We start from the raw sequence: 20,090 nt of genomic DNA, 5'->3' as shown, positions 1-20,090 counted from the left end.
CTTTGAAGTTGTTTGAAATCATCATTCTCTGATGTTTGTTTTATCCCTTATAAAACAGCCAAGCCGTAAGCATAACATAACCGATGCAAAAATGTCTCCATAGCTTACATGCGGCTTGTTAAATAAGCATTTCCGTTCAATGCAAACTGACGTTCCCATAATCGCGCTCCCAATGCACGTTGGCCATTTGCCTGGATGAAATTAAAAAATGAACAACTTTTAGAGGCAATAATTAAAAAAATAAACAACGAATTAGATAATATCCAAAAACAAATATCCAAAAAATCAAATTTCTAACTAATCTGCTGTCTGAGAACGAGGCTGTCAAAGACAAGAAGTCAAGAAAAAAATATTGGAAATTTTCAAATCAATTTAATTCAATAAATACTATACCGGTTTTGATAACTTTTTGTGACTTTGAAAGGAAATTTTTTATTCTTTATGTATTTGTATTCATGTTTGTGATGTACATAACTTAACATTTTGAAGATGTTTGCAAAAAGCCCTTGAAACATATCATGTTTTTAAACTTTTGCTTGAAACCATTCTGGGAGTTTTGTCGAATTGCGTCGTCTCATTAGTATCACATAATAGTGTAACATGCGTACTTTCTTGCGGTGAAGAAATATTGTGCAAAAGTTTGCAAAACGCGATTTTTCCGACAGTTTTTTGAAACTAACCTTTTTTTGAGAACGGGCCTATAAAGTGCTGGGCTTCCCCATCAGGCATTGATCAGAAAATATTTATTTATTTGCCTTTGGTTTGTGTTATCTAGTTGAAATATTGGTAGAACCACTTTATTAACAAAGGTACAAGAAAAAGAGACACGAACAACAATGGCACGTCCACCGTGAGCGTGGCGGAACGATCGAACGTCGCTGGGGTCCGTGCGATTGCGATCCGAACGGTGGCCACTCATCTACACGATAACGCTGGATTATCGGTGAGTGCCTCGGGGATCGCCTCAGATGCTGCAGGTGAGCACAACACAACAGTTTGTCTTTCCTTTTTTAATGTATGATTCTTGTTATTTTCTCAAATTGTACTGTATTGATACTATCGTTTTGTATTTTGCGTTAAACCCTGATATACATATGTGTTTTGGTGTGTTAACCTCTGCTTTTTGCAGTGGACTGGCAGTCGGCAGGTGCATAAAAGTACTTATTTTGAAAGATTCATACTTTCGGGTAACACATAAGGTAGGTTTGGCCGTAGTAGGATTATAGAAAAACATTTGAAGGAGTTCTATGTCAGGTATGATGCTATAAGAAATATGAGGTATAATGGGTACCTTTAACAAGTAAAGAAAGGTAAACCAGCATCTCAACAAGGCATCATCATGTATATGTATAGAAAGATGTCGTGTATAGAAAGATGTATAAAAAATTTGGCAGTTCATTCGCAAAGTTTTCATTAAAGTGTCAAGATGGTGTCGATTAGCTATTGATCTATCAATGATATCTATCAACATTTTCATATTCACAAACATATGGCTTAGAATCTTAATAAATCTCTGAAATTTATTCAGAGTAAAGTTAGCATTAAACAAGTGAGATAACAACGGTTTCGGCATTGAAGAACATGTTTTATTCTTTTTCTTCAGAGAGAGGGAATTTTAAACAACATTACAAATTGTTGTACTTGCATCGTTAACATCGTTAATGGTTTTGAACATAATTGGAAAAGTAAAACTACGTAAAAGGTTGAAAACCAAGAACGAGTCTGACTTTACAGATGTTGCTTTAAACGTTTTATGTTAGTAAATTAAATATTGAAACAGATTTGGCAAGCACTAGTTTGCCCACGCGGTCCCTTGATCAGCAACATCAGGATCTAAATATATTTGGCAATTGTTAATCTTCATCCAATCAACGCGATTGAACTATAATACCAGTGAATATCTTTAGATGTTGTTACAATAGCTCCCACTAAGGTCCAGGCACCTCCACTACCGTAGACAGTGGACGACCACTTTTTTACAAAAGTACCTGTGATCTCGATTTTTTTGGTCTACCTTAATAGATCTTTATGCAGGTAAGAAAGAAGAGCCTGAAGCAATATTCAAATAGTTTGGTGCGGTTTTAGTGATGTGTGTCCGTCGGGTAAAAAGCTACCAACAGTTGTTGTACCGATAAACCCAAAATAAATGTAAAACTCACTTTGTGCAACTCAAATCGAATTAAAAAAATAGTCCAATATACGATGAATTTGATTTTATTTAGCTTTTAGTATGAGGACATATAACGTATGGTCTACCTATCTGATGATGTTCGAAAGACAATTTTTAATGCATTTAACTACTGGATAGAGAGATAAACATAATCGTATCTTCTTCAATGTCGCTTTACACTTGGGAGACTTTCGGAACCTTTTTGTATAGATCAGTTTAGATCCAGGAGAACGCCGATTACATTGATATCATAGGTTGAAAAATCAGGACATACATATCTACTGATGATCTACGCAGTATAAGTTCCCTTTAAACTACATCCATTAAACTGTTTTGAAACAAACGAAACAATCTTAAATAGATAACACATTTATTTTGTGCTGTTTAATATTTGTTTTTTTCTGCGTATCAATTGGATCGTTCGATAACGATTTACATGTGCTTTAAAAATATTGCATCACTAAAGATCTAAACCTTCTTTGGTCTTATCATCATTTTTGAAGTTTTGAGTGTAGAACCCCTTAAATGAATGTTGGTCGTTTCATCATAATCACGTCCGTATCGTCCATTGGGATTGCTGTAAATACTACGCAAATGGTAAGTTTATCACTATATATACAAGTAATTGGTTACTATACCATACCTATATGCACAACTTTCGAACCACCATGCTGCATATTCCATTCTTGCACAATTCCAAATCGTGTCCTCATAATTCGCATCCAATGTAGTAAATTTTATGCCCCGACTGTAATATAGACGATCACCAGCCGTTCCCGAATAATTACCTAGCTTCTTCAACACATATTTTTCGTTTTCGTCTCCGATCTCGAACAGATCGTATTTGGCGAACCCTTTTACATTTTTGAAATGTTCTAACAACACTACCAGCTCATGTGGACTCGACACTGTCAACTGATGAATACGATCCAAACCCAACCAGAACTCTCCTTCCAGATTTCCAAACCCATTCTTGTACTCTTGCCAATTCCGATAGAAATCCGTCGATCCGTTAAAGCGATGTTGAATTACAATCCAGCCTCCGGATTCGTAATCTTGATCACAAAGCACCCTCATCGGTTCCTTGAAGGTCTTATCCGGTTTAATGGGGTATATTCCGGAAGAGGGAACCTCGCTGCAGGATGTGTACACATTGTCACGCATTTTGTTTAAATCGTTCTTCTGTTGCATGATGTTTTCCATTCTACTGCTTAAATCACTTATCTTTTTTACCACTTGTTGTTCTACCTCAGTGAAACGATCTTCTAGAAATTGCAGTTTCGTCATGATCATTTCGAAAGCGAAACCTTGAACAGCACTAGATGTATCGGTAGTTGGAGCACATTGTATACCAACAATGGTACAACACAGAATAAACGCAAATAGAATGTTGATCTCGAACATGTTGATTTCACTGGTGTAACTGTAACAATGACACTGGAAGCTAAATGTAAACCTTCTTATATATGTAAGCCGTTCAAAGAGAATGTCAAACTTATCTTTTGAATGACCATGAACAATGTGGGAAATGTTCACTGTGTGATAATTCCTTTTATTCATATCAAACGGTCTCAGTTTGTTTTCAAGTTTGTTGTTGTGCTTTATTTGATGAAAGTATGGCAACGTATTATATTGCCATGGTGGTACTGCTGATAAATAGCGAGTTCACTGACCTGGAATATCTGAGGGTCAGAGCTCAACGCATATCTTGTATCGAGAAACCCATGAACTCAGTGGAGCGTTGGAGCAACGTTCTACATCTCTTCTTGCTGGAGAACAATGATTCAACGTTTTATCGTTATAGCCGCTTCGCGATCTCGGCATGCTGCATGGGTTCTTTCAACCGGTCACGATCAGTTGCTGCCGTCTGCTAATTCATTATCGCGGCCTTTCTGGCGGACGCATCAAGGCCATCACTCGATCTCAGTTTTGGTCTACCACGCATCTTCTGTCCATGCAGATGGCCTGTAAGGGCTTCAAAGGGCTGGGTTGTCCGGTGTCATTCGAATGACATGAACAGTCAACTGGAGCCTGATGAGTCGAATTCGCTGTACGATAGTGAGCTCATCGTACAACCCATAGAGCTCATCACGAAGATGATGATAAGTCGCACCTCGCACCCCAGCACATGTTGGAGAAGGACGGAATTAGTTTTATCATATTTTTATTCCAACATTAACAATCAAACTATGAGTGGTGGCAGCAGTATCCTTCACGCTTCCAAGACGCCTAATTCCATAAGGAAATAATCTCACTTCACCACAATTATACTCCCTGGCTTCCTTTAGATGGCGCTCCAGAAACAATGAACTGTTTCACCATATTAAGCACACGGCCGCAACATGCATATGGGCAGTTCCGCTACTACCAACTGATGGTGTTAGGGCCGTACCTTCCGAAGCAGGGGAATTTAATGCATCTGAAATCAGGCACTTTGAATCTTACATTTTGCTCTTAAAAATCATGGCTTCATGTCAAATCATGACAAAGCCCTTATATCTTTTCTATCTAGACTTATATTTCGATAGCCACGACAGGTGTTTATGAGTAGAGAAGATTCGTCAAACTGTAGAAATATCCAGTTTGATAACCAACACTTTAGCGCATATCTTAACCTCAATGTTTGTTTTCTGTAACACATTATTTAAATAAAATCAAATTTTAAGGAACTAGTTAATAGGCCCGGTTACAGGGCTACGCAAGAGATCTACGTAATGCCGATTCTATTGAGTTTTCGTCACATGTAGAAGGATAACATTGCGACCTGTTATCGGCATGGATTTACCTGGGTTCTAACCTCAAACGCGTTCCCCAAACGATGCACTTAGTTAGTTATTAAGCATCAAGGCTAGCGTTTTCAATACTTGACCAGTGTTGTGTCGATACAGCGGTAAACTTTGACGATACTACGATACTTACAGTTAAATCCAGCCTTACAGACTGAATATGCCAATTTACTTCGAACATCATATGTGTTTTATCTGCTATAACCAAAAGAAACGATCCGATTTGAGAATTATGCGTTCTTTTTGCTGTTTCGAAAGTTGGTCACGTCCAATTTCAACCCGGCCATCGTGGAATTGCATCTTTTCAACCATCTAAAATTTCCAATTTACTATCCATTTGCGCAACGGACTTGGCTCCGTCAGAATTGCGCACAATAATTCTAATACAATCGCCAAAATAGGTAAAATTCAAGTATGGAAGATTTTGTTAGAAGCCTGAGAAAACTACCATTGAGGCACACTGGACGTCTCTTCAATCCTGATTTCATGGTGTGTCATTGTAGGATCGATCACGGAAAAGGAATGTTTTCATAGCGCAGACATGTATTCCGTTTTCCACAACCAAAAAATATAGAAACTTGTTGAATAAAATGTCTAAGGAAATTCCAACATTCCTTACCCTTACCGACAACGCATGAGATCAGTTTAACTCACTATATTAATAGATGTTTTCGCTGTTTTTCAAAATTGACTGTGGTCAATTGCGGTCCGGTGGTCCGGTTCCCCGATCCTAGTAATATTATCAACATCTTCACCAGCTACTGCTTTTGTCCTTGACAGGCAACACCTGGTATTGATTTCACCCTCCTTCCTTTTTAAAATTCCTTACAACTTCAAGAGGTCTTGGCCTGTCATTGCTGCCTTTCCTTGACTTCATTTACACGTAGCGAGACTGTCGGTCCTGCGTACGGGGCTTTGGCCCGGATAGGATTGGAACCCTGGTCCTGTGGTGTAGATACCGGCGCCACAACCATTCTACAATTCCGCTCAGTAATTCAAAAATGTTAAATCTTCGTGTAATCGCTTCCAAATAATATTCTGGTGGAAAAATGCGGTTCCTTTTGCTTTCTTGAATACTTTCACTTGGCCAATACACTCTGGAAACCGCACCTACCGTAAACCATCGTTTTGAGCATTTGATCGTATCGATTAACATTTCGATAAGTTGAAGTAGGCTTAGATCCTGTACAACAACCAAACACCACACCAATCTAGTGAACATGCAGGGTTTGTTGATTGAGCTTTCATATTGAGCAAATTAAAGTTTTACAACACTGGCTTAGAAAAACAACTATACCAACACTGCAGTAACGCTGCGTTACTGCACGAGTAGAATTTATATAGCGATAATGACATTAACAAAATCATTAAAAAATTGTTTGTTCTAAATTTACATCACGCAACCTAAGTTCGTTGGGCGTACTGGTGCTGCATGTGATAAACGGCGCCGGTCTACACGGCAGGATCCGGTTCAAATCCCATCCGGGCCGCCCCCCCCCCCCCCCCCCCCCCCCGTAGCATGGACTGACTATCTGCCTACGTGGTAAAAATAAGTCTAGTAAGCCAGAAATGGCCGGCGTGACCAGCAAGGTCGTTAAAAGCCAAGAAGAGAGGGAGAACCTGAGTTCATATACTTTATAACACCTTCTTTCGTCTTTTTTTATATAAAACAAAAGAAATATGTGTGTTGATGTAAAGCAACAGAAAAAAACTGTGACACATAATGAAGTTTGGTAAAAAACAAAAACAAAACAACAATAAGCTATTTACCTTGCTCGCCTATGTGTTGTGTAAAACAATCTTTACCATCGGTATAAAAATCACCTCATCCCGATAAGCGGCATGATTTCGGATCGGCAGCCACTCATACTGTTGGTTACGGGTAATATTGTAATACCTCGTAAAAAAAGTTCATTCTCCGCTACTAATAGGATCGACGGTTGATGACTGTTTTTGTTGAAGTGATGGTGATCTTTTTTATACGACATTGCTCTCGGTATCTGTATGTGTGTGTGTGTAAGTATGTGTGTCTGAAGTTGAACTCAATTTCCGTCGCTATGCGTTGATGGTGATTTAAAGCCATAAACCATCATCAAACCGTACTTTGTGTGTCGGTGTCCACGGTGTGCGTGTGTACGCATGCAAAAGTTAACCCACAAATCATGTTGATTTTTCATGTTTATTATTATGGCTTTTTGCAAATGTAAAATCCATCCTGCATGATGAGGTTGTGTACCTGTATGGAGTCAAACCACTAAATGGTAACGTATGGAGGTATACAGCGGCTTTTTACCCAAATGCATCAATATTGTTTATATTAAAGTTAGTTGATATTTTTACGGATTTATTGATGTAGAAAACCAGTACAAGCAAAAATCGGAAATGTAAAATTTATGTTCTCTTCTCGTTCGTTTGCTGTTTTCTTCAACGTTTCACAACCACAATGTAGCATTTAACGCGTTCGACCGCTTCGCGGCCGAATGTTTCAGTATATCAAGATTTTAATTAGATCCGACTGCGTTACTACAATCGATGCGATAATAAGTGCAGTAGCACTAATTTACCTTCTGCCCATTATGGCTCGTGATGGGCATAATCGAAAACTATTTGTTGCTTTGAATGGAATTATCGCCACACACTCACAATCAGTCAGTGTGCCGAATGCTGCCACTGACGCACTCATAATATCGATTGATAAACCGGCACGATCAGGTAACCCCATCATCCAGTTCCCCCCGGGCTGGTAGCGCCTGTAGTCGTCGGCCAGTAATGGTAGAGAATAAATCTAAACCGTACCGTATTGCCGGCAATGTTCACGGCAAAACAGCGACATGAACCGCAATCAACCGACGTTTTATCCCACATAATCCTTCTGCCACAGCCTTTGCCATTATCAGATGATCAATCTAATTAAATTTTACATTTACCAAATCATATCATCACCGCACAGTCGCTGCTCACACCTGGCGGGTGGTCCATTTGTGTATGTCGCTGTCGGTGGTGCAATAATTTACATCCTGCCAATACATAATGGGCCCAACTTTACGTGCTTCGACACTGTGGCTCGGACTGTCTGTTTGGGGAAGCCAAACAGGGTGAACAGCTTTCAGGTTTCGAGCGTTTCAGTGCGTTTCCGTAGTATCGACGAATCGAAGCAGGGTAGTGGAAATACTGTCGTTAGCTTTATCAATGGTCAATAAAACAGAACGGATCGGAGATCGGTCCCCGGAGATTGCAACGATTAGCAGTTGCCGAACAACTGTGCCAAAGTGGTTAGTAATCGAACCGATAGAGCTTTTGTTTTTTGTTTTCTTTTATATTTATGTATGGCAGATCGTGTCCGAAATTGTTGATTAGCAGTAAGTACAAACAACACTTTAAAGCATTTAATTTGCTTCATTATTCGATGCTCTTTCGAAACAGATAAATTAAAAAAACATTAGGTTTGTTTTCGGATTTTTTGTCACGTAAACCACTCACTTACTGCAAGTGTTTATTAATAAGAATTCACTGACAAAATAATCATCTTATCAACGAACATAAAAACGCAACCATATCGCATCATAAACCTTGCCACAGCACCCGAACAAACGTTCGGCGAGAAAAAGTAATTACGCGTCCGTGTGCTTTTGTCATCGAACAGGTTTAATAAAAATAAATCGATTGATTTTCCTTCGCTGCTAAAACGGTATGGTGACGGCCACACGCCGGCAAACCATTCCCCAAATTTAATAACGTGCCAAAATGATGCCATTTCCTTTGCTACCTGCTCTCCCCGAAAATGGTTCGGTACCAAAAAATGCATAATAACAACCATAACAATGATGCTTGATGGTGAAACGATTTGCTTGAAGGTTCCATTGGTTGCCCACCGACCGGAACGCACTCAGCACCATTCGTTCGATTCGGGTCACTGAAATAGCTACGACCCATGGGTACGGGTCGAGTGAGTGACTGGGCGCCTCCACCAAAAACCGGTCGAACCTTGGTAGTTGGTAGGTTTCTCGATGGGAACCTGAACGGAATAATAAGCAATTTATATAATTGAAATGTTCCAAGTAATTAAAATTCATTAGCGTAGAAAATGGTGGACACATTTCAAACCAAAGTGACCGCCACCGTTTCGCAGGGGCGATTCATTTGCCTCATATTCTTACAAGCCAAGGAACGATGGTGAGAAATAGGGCGGGCGGTAAGAAAAAAAAACCGGAAAAATATATCCGCTTGATGAAGCTTTGGTTTTCAAAAAGGATTTCAGATTCGAGATGCGAACGTACGGTGCGACACGGCAAAGCTGGAGGGATAATTTCCAAAAACCGCCTGCCAGTGGCGCTTTCAATTAAGAATTTTGACAGAAGAAGACGACCATTGTGGACTGCAAAACGGAGAAAGGAAAACAATCTAAGCAATCATTGCCCCCAAGCAATTCGGTCTGGAGGCGCTTTTGTTTTTGCCCATCGAACGGTTGTTTGACGACCCGTGAAAATAATTCAACCATCAAGCTGGGTAGCTGTTACCCAAACTCGACTTAATGCTCTACGCACTTGTGAGGTAGAAGGGAAAACCAGATATTGGGGAAGTGAAAGTATAAAAAAGAAAAAAAAACAACAGTGAATCTAAATGAATCGGCGCGTCGGCAAAATTGCACGCGCAACGGATGAATTGGCAATTGGGTTTAGCTGCTATGAATAATGTATCAGGCGTACGCCATTGACAATGTTGAATGAATGATATGGAAAGTATGCTAAATGGTTGTGTTTTTGGCAAATGTTTGTTTGTGAAACCGGTTACCACAGACTGGGCGTGGTAGATGAGCTGTAAGAAGCGAGGTGCTTGTGCGTCTTCTGCATACTGTAATTAGAAATTGAATAATAACAATCACATAATTTACATCACGCGTGCATGTGTATTGTTTTTAGGAAGGAACATGTTTCTTTTCAGTGAAGTTTTGTTGCCGTAACATAAGAAGGATGAGTTGTTTTGCAAAAATTAAAAAAAAAACACTTTTTCAAAGTTTTAATGATGCATAACGAATGAAAAAAAAATAATAAAAATAAAATAAAAAAAGACAATTTATTAGTAATTTAAACCAGAAACTGTTGTATTGAAATTGACTTTTTTGTGATGCATTTGATTATGTTTTTATTATTTTTTTGTCAAATATTCTCCGCAGGCTATTTTGCTGATTATAATTAAAATGCAATTGCATTGCAATTCAGATATCGTTACAATTTCTTTTCACAAGATCATGCAGAAATTCATAAAAAATTAAAATATCAACAAATTTTAAACAGATAAAGCAAAGAAAATACTAAATTAAGCAGTCTTAAAGATATGGGTTAGTTAAGTTAAGTTAAGCTAAATTTTGTAAATAATTCGATTGAAAGATTGTCTCAAGGTCTATTGCAAGTAGTAAATCCTACCAAAAAAGCAACTTAGTATTACAATTCAGATAAAACATTGTTAGAAATTTATTAAACGTCATACGGCAAATCGTCATTGAATAAGAAAGCGGATATGGAAAAAGAAACTACATTTTAAGATATTACCCCGCCACCACATGCTTAGCAATTGTCGTATTTGCGAATGCCACAAAAGTAGCTCAAGTTTTCCAGAATAACTTCAAGGTTGTTTAACTTTACTCGTGCTAGGTTTGTTTCAAGAAACTATTCTTGAATAAAATTAAATAAATTTAAACAAAAAAAATTATGAATTTATAATTCAATTATAAACTTGTTGTTTTGATGAAGTCGATGAGAAAAGCAGGTTTTTTAAGCCCAGGGATGACAAGCCCAGTACAAAAGGTGGATGCTGCCAACAGTACCGCAGATTTGTCCGTTTATAATTCGTTCCCTGTTTAAGAAATTCGCATTAAAATACATCAATTTATAAATATAGCTAATTTTCCCAAAAAAAGCTTAGGCTATAGCCTTAGGAAATTTTCAAATTTTTAGATTTTTTTTATTTTTTTTTAATTTTTTTTTCGTTTAAAGCATTATTTAAGTGAAAAGAAACTTATTTCAACCAATTTGCATGAAAATAAATCAATTTATAAAGTTTTGTTAAATTTCTCAAAAAAAGCTTAGGCTATAGCCTTAGCAAATTGGCAAATTTATAGTTTTTTTTATTTAATTTATTATGTTTATTCTTTTTTTTATTTAAAGCATTATTGCAGTGAAAAAAAAACTTATTTCTACAAATCTGTATTAAAATACATCAATTTATAAATTTCTTTATATTTGTTTCTTTTCTTTTATTTCTTTACATTTATAATTTCAATTAATTCCAATTAATTGTTCCTAATGCATTGTTCCAATTGCATTGCATTGCTAAAGATCTTTTTATTTTATTCAAACACTTTACAAACAAGCACATTACAGAGCAAGCAGGTGCGATGCCCATATTTGTGCAAATCAGTCACCACTTTTAACCGAAGCAAACAAAAGCTCTCTGACAGATGGTGTGACAGAAATGCCCGAAAAGAGAGCGAAAGCGAGCAAGATAAAGAGAGAAACTTTAAACTAACGGGCTTTTGCAAGCTTTGCTTATTTCCAGTGTAAACCATCATACCATCATGGGGAGCTGCAGCATCCACAATAGTTACGTGGTGCCGGGGAAACCATCCCCATGGTAACGATACGGGGAAACTTTGCTGATTAGGAGAAGGGCAATTTTCAAAGCAAGGAATGCTCAATTACGCCGATATCATGCAAATGGTATGTAACAACGATTTGCGGTAGAACTTGCAATCGGGTTTCAACCGTGATTGAAGCAATGTTTGCATTGGTGTCATTCCAAGTGTTCCGCACTGTACCATTTTGCTGCTGGTTGATGTTCGGTTTACATTTCCTCGTACTGATAATGGTACCAAGGGTACAAATGCGAACGGTTGACGATTGCATTGAACTGTATTGTTGAAAGTTTTGATTGGGATTTATATTTATTTGTTATTAAACACTTTACCTTGTGAGAAATGTCACATTATTTATTCACCGTTAATCATTCCTTTAAGGGCTAAAGCTGTACAATCTAGCTAATAATTTTAAATCAATCGTTCGGTTACCTGTCAGCAGACTAATAAAGGTATATTTTGCAAAAAAAAGGATGATTTCTGTTGCTTTAGTTTCCATTTTATCTACAGACAGGAATTCGTTTGCATCATAATTCCATTTTTGCAAACATCAAACACACACACCCTGGTACGCTTTTCCACCTTCAATCCCACACACACACATACACTCTGCACATGCTTGCAGACGAACCGATACGGCCACTGCATCCTGATCGTTGCAGATCCTGATAGATTAAAATTTATCTCTTTGCTTGGCTGCCATTTCTTTACATTTTGTTTCCACCAGCCACACACACACACACAACTAGCACGTTTTTCTTGCATGTGTTTTAGACATTGAAGACCGGGAGGAAGTGTTTCCGGCGATGCACACCGAAACAGTTTACATCACGAAAGAATGGCAACGGCCAGATGCCAGATGGGTCACGGGGCAGGGTGAAACGCGCTTACAAACTGACTGGGTTGCATTTCGATAAATATTTTAAATGCCCCACTCGATTACAGCTGGGTTGAGATCGTGCACCGTTGCAGGCCCAGAATAAACCGATTGAAACGATAGCTTCCCGTGCCGGGCAGAGAAAAGGTGCAGCCGGGGTTTTAAAAAGATGCAACGAACGAATGCTGCTCCTTCACGATGCAAGAAGCGCATCGGTTTCTTGGTAAGGTGGTAAAATGAATTTTCCACAAGCAACGAACGAACAAAAAAAAACGAAGGAAAAAATCGGTAAAAGCAACATCATCAACAACTTTCTGCAAAAACTACCGATTCAACCCACCGTCAACTTCATCTCTTCAGCAGAAGAGGCATCCAAGCCCCGGCATCCATTGCCGAGCAGAAAGTAAACTGCAGCAACACCCTTGGGGGCAGTGAGAAAAATACTTTCCAACAGCAAAAGATCCTTATCGTGGGTGTTTTGAAAAAGGGGGTTTGGGTAAGGGAGAGAGAAGGGAGTGGCGTTTTCTGCATCGTACTGCCCGGAGTCCGGAGATAGCTTGGGCCATGTTTTTGAAAAGTGTATCTTCATCGTTTACAGGAAATTTATTTGCCTTTCACTGTCAGATGCACTTCTTTCACTCCATTTGCGTTGCTGTTTGGTTGGCTGTATGGATGAAGATGTTTATGCAATATTTGCTAATTGAAGCGTTACCCCGGATGTGCCGGGTGGCGCACACGCAAATGCTTCCACACGATTGAACGGCCAACTCAAGGTGCTTTCGTATGCACCGATCATAGTTTTACTTTTGCTTTGTCCCAATTTCGTCTTTAGTGCTTTACATTGCGTACTTTAATTTTTTTTTTCAATTCAAAATATGTATGATTTAAGGGTTTGTTTTTTGCTTAACAAATCATTCATCTTAAAGCTTCTGAAATTAGAGAAGTCCTCAAAGTTTTTATTAACGAACAAAAATAATTTCTTATTGTAACAGTTACACATGATGATTTCATACTTGAGTTCCAACAGGCAGACCACAATACCATTTGCCCACAACACAAGTATTCAACTGACACCGATCACACCTCCAACGACACACTGCTACGACGCGGCTCAATTCATCCGTTTGGAAGATTTATGGAATAATTGGCACATGAATTAACATCCTGCACCACCTCCCGTGTACATAGTGTGGACTTTGGATTTTTTTCACCCTTCCACACTTTCCTCCCCCACAAAAAAACCTTCTTCCAATATGCCACAGACGCCATATTCCCGTTTCCCACACAGTGAACTTCACGCATGAAATATGGAAGCGGGCACGGTTTCGTACACACACAGGTTGTAAAAAGGGGCACAAAAATCCATTTATTAACATAGTTATACATCATCCATTTATTTTATTAACCCTTTCAAGCTCGCTCGTTCACACAAGCACAAGCCGTACAGAGGTTTTGCAATTGCTTCGTACGTGTGTATGCACACACACCCCGAATGCTTTAAATCAAAAGCCATCGTCAAAAGGTACAGGCTAGAGCATGCTGAAATATGGACTTCGGTTCACGCCAAAACAAAACAAAACAAAAAAACCCATGAACTGAGCTACAATGCCGACGGGGGTCAGTTTTGTGGATGGAAAACGGTTATTGAATGACTTTATTACCATCTTACATGATTTATTGTTGGTTTGGTTTTTGGGAAAGAGAACAACCACCCAAAAACCGAAACGCAGTTATGCGCAAACGAAGTGAAAAAAAAAACAAACAAACATTATAACGAAGTACGTGTGACATTTGGCCGCATGATCGGTGGTGTGTCTTTGGTGTGGCTCTGTGTAAATTAGAAACAAAACATAAATATTTCACACGACACACGTGTGAAACATAACCGAAAACACGCGTTCGATTTGCTAATGCGGTATGAAATCATCGTAAAATGTTTCGGTTATAAATTGTTAATGTGAAAGTCTTTTGCATTGGGCAACAAAAAAAAAAAGAAGCTTCGCATGATGAATGTCTTTTACTTGATTGTGCGTAAAATGGACGTTTTTTTCCCCCATTGTTTAATATGGAACTCGATTTCTGGAGTGAAAACAAGCTAAAAAATGGATTTCTTTAGCTTGCTTCAGTTTTAATTAAAATTTTAAATAATAAAATTGAACTAAAATGCCTTTTATGTTATGGTTTGTAAAAATTAAGTCTAAAATTGAAGTTTCCCCCCGTTTAATACAGAAATTGATTACTAGTGTAAAAACAAAATGAAAAATGTTGGAATTTGTAAGCTTGCTACTGTTTTTAACGAAATTTAAAATAATAAAATTGAACTAAACACAATAAAATCATCATTTTTAAGTAAAAATTTGCTAAAATGATAAGCGAAGATAAGAACAACTTTAAGCAATGATGGAAATGATTTCCATTTTTTTGTGTCAATCTATCTGCTGTTCCACGCACGATGTTGTGCCAAACATCGCTCGTTAGATCATTCATTTCAGCTCACTACCTTCGCCCCTCCAAACCGGGAAAGCAACTGAGCATTACTGCGCCAACCATACTGATATTGACGTTGTAGGAACAATTATTTCCCAGCACTCAATCCGACCACCGTTCAAGTGCCATTCATCAAAACGGCACAGGGGAGTGCTTCGCATATTCCTTGAAGACACGTATATGCATGCGGCTGGCATTTATCACCAAGCGACATTCGATTATGCTCGTCGTCGTAACAAAAGCGACCGCCCGTACCCGGAGGGCGCTGATGGTCCCGTGCAATCCCTCTCAACCGTTCAACCCTGATGCGATGAAACAAAAGGAACAAAGGAACTAGACCTCGTTTACATCAACCATCTCGCTCCTCTTCTCTTTACCACGGCTCCCCGGTAAAAACAACCCAAGCTGCGCGACAGGTTCGGGGTCGAATATAGTTCGGGTTCGGACACTCGGGGCCAGCTTTCAAGACTTTGTCCCGATCTTGTGCAGTGCGGGACAGCTGGGTGGGATAATTTCATCGTCTGAAAATCATCTCCTAAATCCTATTTAAACTTTGTACTCGCTCAGCACTTCACACTGCACTTCACATGTCATCGTAGCGGATAGTGTCCTAGTGTCCTCTGTACTGACCCCGCCCCGAAATGGGCGCAATGTGTTCATTTTCCCTCTACCCCTGTCGTTACACGGTTTTGCAAAGCGGTTCAGGTCCGGCACGCCTGTCAAATCCAGCCAGCACTTGGAAAACTCCTGTGTGCGGATGAATTTGCACCGAGGGCATTACTCTTCGTTATCGTCCGAAATCTACCTGCGCGATGGACGATGGACGACACACGGTGAATAACGCTGACAATGATGAAGATGTTGTGGAGTGGTGGGGCAATGCGTTTGAATTACATACACACACACACACACATAAACACACACCTTGGTCTTGATGTTATGGCGCTTGGTCGTAATGCATGCACGGGTGATGAACCTTTCGCCCGATGAACACCGCAAACCGATGCACCGAAACAGGAAACAAACAGCACTAGAACATCATCGTCAAAGGCGTCAGGTTAGAAAACTCGCATTGCGTAGAAAACCAGCATCGGCAGCGTGGTGTCTTTGTGTGTTCCAAAAGCGGACCCGCATTTGATGCATGCTTTAGCAATGATTGTTTCGATGTCCATTTGGGCTGTCATATTTGGAAGCGATGACCGATTGCGGGGACCCCGGGACCAGGGCAAATGGGTTCGAAATTGAAAACTCAATAAAACACTACTATACGCACAGTCCGTTCGGACACCATCGATGTGTGTCACGCTTGAAATGATGTGTAGGGCCCTTCAATCAGCACAATACGCATGTTGACAGTGTCATTGACATACATATGTGTTTCATCTGTGGGCAGGTTGTATGTGCTTAAGGTAGTTGAAGCATTTTGTACAAGTGGAAGACCGGTACATTATCCTTAAAAAAAGGAAAATGAATGTTAAAGGAATATTATTAAAGTGACAAAGTTCAAAGGTGTTGAAGTCTTGTTGAATGATGGTGATTTATTAAAGTGGTATTTAAAAATTGAATTTTGTTCCGCTATGTATAATGTTTGTACTTATCATTAAGTTATTAATGTTATTAAGCTTTCTTTTTATATTTTATGTATATTCCGTACTCTTTAGAAAGCCACCAACATAGTAAAATTGTACTTTTTAATGAATTTGATTATGACACCTTACACTGAAATATGTTCCCTGCGATCGGTACGAAATTATCGGAGGGAAAATGCTTACGATGATCACAATCCTATTTTGTATTTGAAAGTTTTCTGTCCGCTACTAGAAGCTTGTGAACCAATCACGATAAAATTTCATCACTATCCAATCAGTTTTGGAGCCTTTTTAGTTAATAAATTTATGACTTAACTTTTGCTTTTCACCAGCCCGCGAGTGCCTGGAGAGTCTGTTGTTAAGGACAACGAAAGAAGGATGTCTATTTTTCCGACAAATTTTCTTAATTTTCAATTTTTTTACAAACTCATCTCGTAGGTCTCGACCTCCAATTTCTTGGTTTTACTTACCTATTCTTTATCCGTAACTGAATAGCCAGTAATGCACAGGAAACGGTCTAGACAAGATATTTTTCCAGTTTTGTCGAATGAACAAGCTTTTGCATTTTTCAGTAAAATTACTTACCCGGCTAAAAGTTCTAATGAATACTGGCCTTTGAAACAAGTTAGATAAGTTCCTTCATATTGAACGTGAATCCAAAAATGTGGTAAATATTTTTCATGACTCTAAAAAGTCCTTGACAGTAGGTTTTTTGATTGGAAAATTATACGAGAATTTCGATTATTCTTTTTCAATAATAATTTAAAAAAATTGTTTAACATTATGAGTGGCAACGATTTTCAATTTCCATTGACTAAAAAAATCGTTTCACTTAATGGAGGCGCCTGGTAGCTGTTAGCTGCCTATAAGCTACCAGGCGCCTCCATTGTGTGTCATACTTACAGGGTTTCTCAGGCCAGCTCAACACCGTAACATCACTTTTCAACAACGTAAAATGTGTTTCCGAAAATGTATATCGAATTCGAATCCGGTAACTCTTTTCAACATGGTAAAACTAGGTCTCGAATCCGTAAAATCATTACTCGACACTGGGAAATGCGTATTCGGCAGATCTGTCATGTAACCTGTTTAGTCTACGTATTTCGATGCTCCATTGTAATCGATGTTCAAGCATTTGATAATTTACAGGGTTTCTCAGGCCAGCTCAACACCGTAACATCACTTTTCAACAACGTAAAATGTGTTTCCGAAAATGTATATCGAATTCGAATCCGGTAACTCTTTTCAACATGGTAAAACTAGGTCTCGAATCCGTAAAATCATTACTCGACACTGGGAAATGCGTATTCGGCAGATCTGTCATGTAACCTGTTTAGTCTACGTATTTCGATGCTCCATTGTAATCGATGTTCAAGCATTTGATAATTTAATTTTCGTTTGAAAAACAAATGAATTAGTTTATTTTATTTGTTTATTTATCTTTCGTCCTTTCCGTGCTCTTTTAGTTAGTGTGAAGCAAAATTAAGAAAATAATTTGTTTCTTAGCCCATATTTACCTACATTTATTGCATATAATGTTAGGACAAATTCAGTATTTTTTATTTTAATTATTGTTATAGTTTGTGGAAATTAATTGTTTAAGATAAAATCTATAAACAATATGATATTCATTTGATTTTTATCGAATGAAATGTAACGGATGTTGATAGTATCGAAATAGGCAACATAAACATTCAGTCAGCGGCGTGTTCGTCAAGTAAGCATTTCCTAGTGTTGAGTAATGATTTTACTGATTCGAGACCTAGTTTTACCATGTTGAAAAGAGTTACCGGATTCGAATTCGATATACATTTTCGGATACACATTTTACGTTGTTGAAAAGGTGTGTTACGGTGTTGAGCTGGCCTGAGAAACCCTGTAAGCATGTAACAGACAACATTTTTACTACTTCATGGCAGCTTTGTTCCTTTCAATCAGTGCAACATTTCTGTATAATAACATATTGCTCATGGATTAAAAATTCTGCGGAAATTCCATTTTCTGTATGTAAAAGCATGTCAATCATTCATGGAAATGTTACCGATACGATGAGCTTTGATTGATAGAGAAAGAATGCCAGATAAAGAAAAAAGTAACCATTTTACAAGGAATTGAAAGAATTAAATATCATTCCACATTTCCTGAACCAGATCATGTTTACATGACAATTACAAATGCATGTAAAAATGCATTTTTTTTTATCTTCTATACCTGTTTGCTTTAAATTTAAAACGATTTTAGTTTCATCCAGCAAGGATGTACGTATTCTACAATTGCAATCTTATCCAAAGCAAATATCGCACAAATCATTCCCCCCCCCCTACCCCCCTTTCCTTACACACCGCTCAACACTCAAGCCGAAAACTGAAAAACACAAATAAAAGAACGAAATACAAAACAATCAGTAAGTGGTTGTGGCGATCTTGAGAGTCATAAATATTTTTCCCTCATCGTTCAAGAAGCACTGGGGCAGCAACAAACACTCATTCATCGGCATGGAAGAATCTCGAAAGCGCTAAGAATGACGACAAGCAAGGGCGGTGGGGGTTGGTGGGAGGATTCGGGTTCAAACTGTAGAAATTCTCAATTCTCTCGCCCGACCAATTTGCTTTCATGCTATCACCGAAATAAAAAAAACAATCCCACCAAACTCGATTCGAAACTGGGCTACCAACTACTGCCGCTCTCGGTATTAATGTTTTATTTATGTACTGTGGTTTAAGAGATTTAGATTAATGAACTCTTCACTTCGTTCGACTGCCTCGACTGGCACACGGATAAAAGCAACGTTTTTTTCTCGCTTGCTCCTTTTGCTTCATTTCTTCTACCTTTGCCTTGCGTTCCTTTCCAGTGCTGGCGCAACGTCACCGACAAGCAGAAAGATTGGCTGCTAGCGTTCGTGCAAAACGCAACAAAAAAAATGGGCAGAACGCGAAGATGGTGCAACTTCGAAAAATAAAAAGAATGAACCTTTCCTTTGCACGTGCTGCATGGAACACGATAGCATAACCGGTGCCAGCTTTTAGAGGCAAAAGATTTCAGCCCGAGGGTAACGCACCGGAAAGCACAATACCCACTCTCATACTAAAAACAAACACTCACACACACACATGCTTACACACACACACACACACACACACACACACACACACACACACACACACAGCCACAAACATGGTGCAGAGAAGTCTGAGAGTAAGGTTTCCGAGTGGTAGAACAAGCACCATTTGAACTACTTAATTATTCACCTTTAGTAAAGTAAAGTTTTCCCGTTTTTGTCCTGAATGGATGAGAACCACTTTACTACGTGTAGCTACGAGCCGGGTTCGCAGGAGTGTAGACAAGCTTACAGCTGGTGGAAAGTTTAAAAAAAATGTTTTTCCCCACTAAACTTTCCACTAAAAAACCGAACACCCGACTGAAGCCGGGCCAAACATTTAATTTGGAGTTTACTCACAAAGAATCATATTACCGGCCACCAGTCTTCTCAGTGAGCCTGGGAGCTGGTAACACATTTTTTACACTGAAATAGTTTTCAATATTGATCCCC

The 20,090-nt window shown here is 38.7% G+C and overlaps 2 protein-coding genes across 2 annotated transcripts in view; one reads left to right on the top strand and one right to left on the bottom strand.

Moving 5' to 3' along the window:
• The window catches only part of LOC125770927 (Down syndrome cell adhesion molecule-like protein Dscam2), a 369,720-nt gene that overhangs the window by 93,486 nt on the left and 256,144 nt on the right, over positions 1-20,090 (bottom strand). The gene's annotated exons all lie outside the window — the stretch shown is intronic.
• The window catches only part of LOC125770999 (fibrinogen-like protein A), a 126,826-nt gene that overhangs the window by 18,687 nt on the left and 88,049 nt on the right, over positions 1-20,090 (top strand). The window lies entirely within an intron of this gene.

The sequence above is a fragment of the Anopheles funestus genome, chromosome 3RL (assembly GCF_943734845.2).
Source record: "Anopheles funestus chromosome 3RL, idAnoFuneDA-416_04, whole genome shotgun sequence".
Taxonomy (NCBI): domain Eukaryota; kingdom Metazoa; phylum Arthropoda; class Insecta; order Diptera; family Culicidae; genus Anopheles; species Anopheles funestus.
The sequence above is the reverse complement of the archived record's forward strand: the minus strand, read 5'-3'. Positions and strand labels throughout refer to the sequence as shown.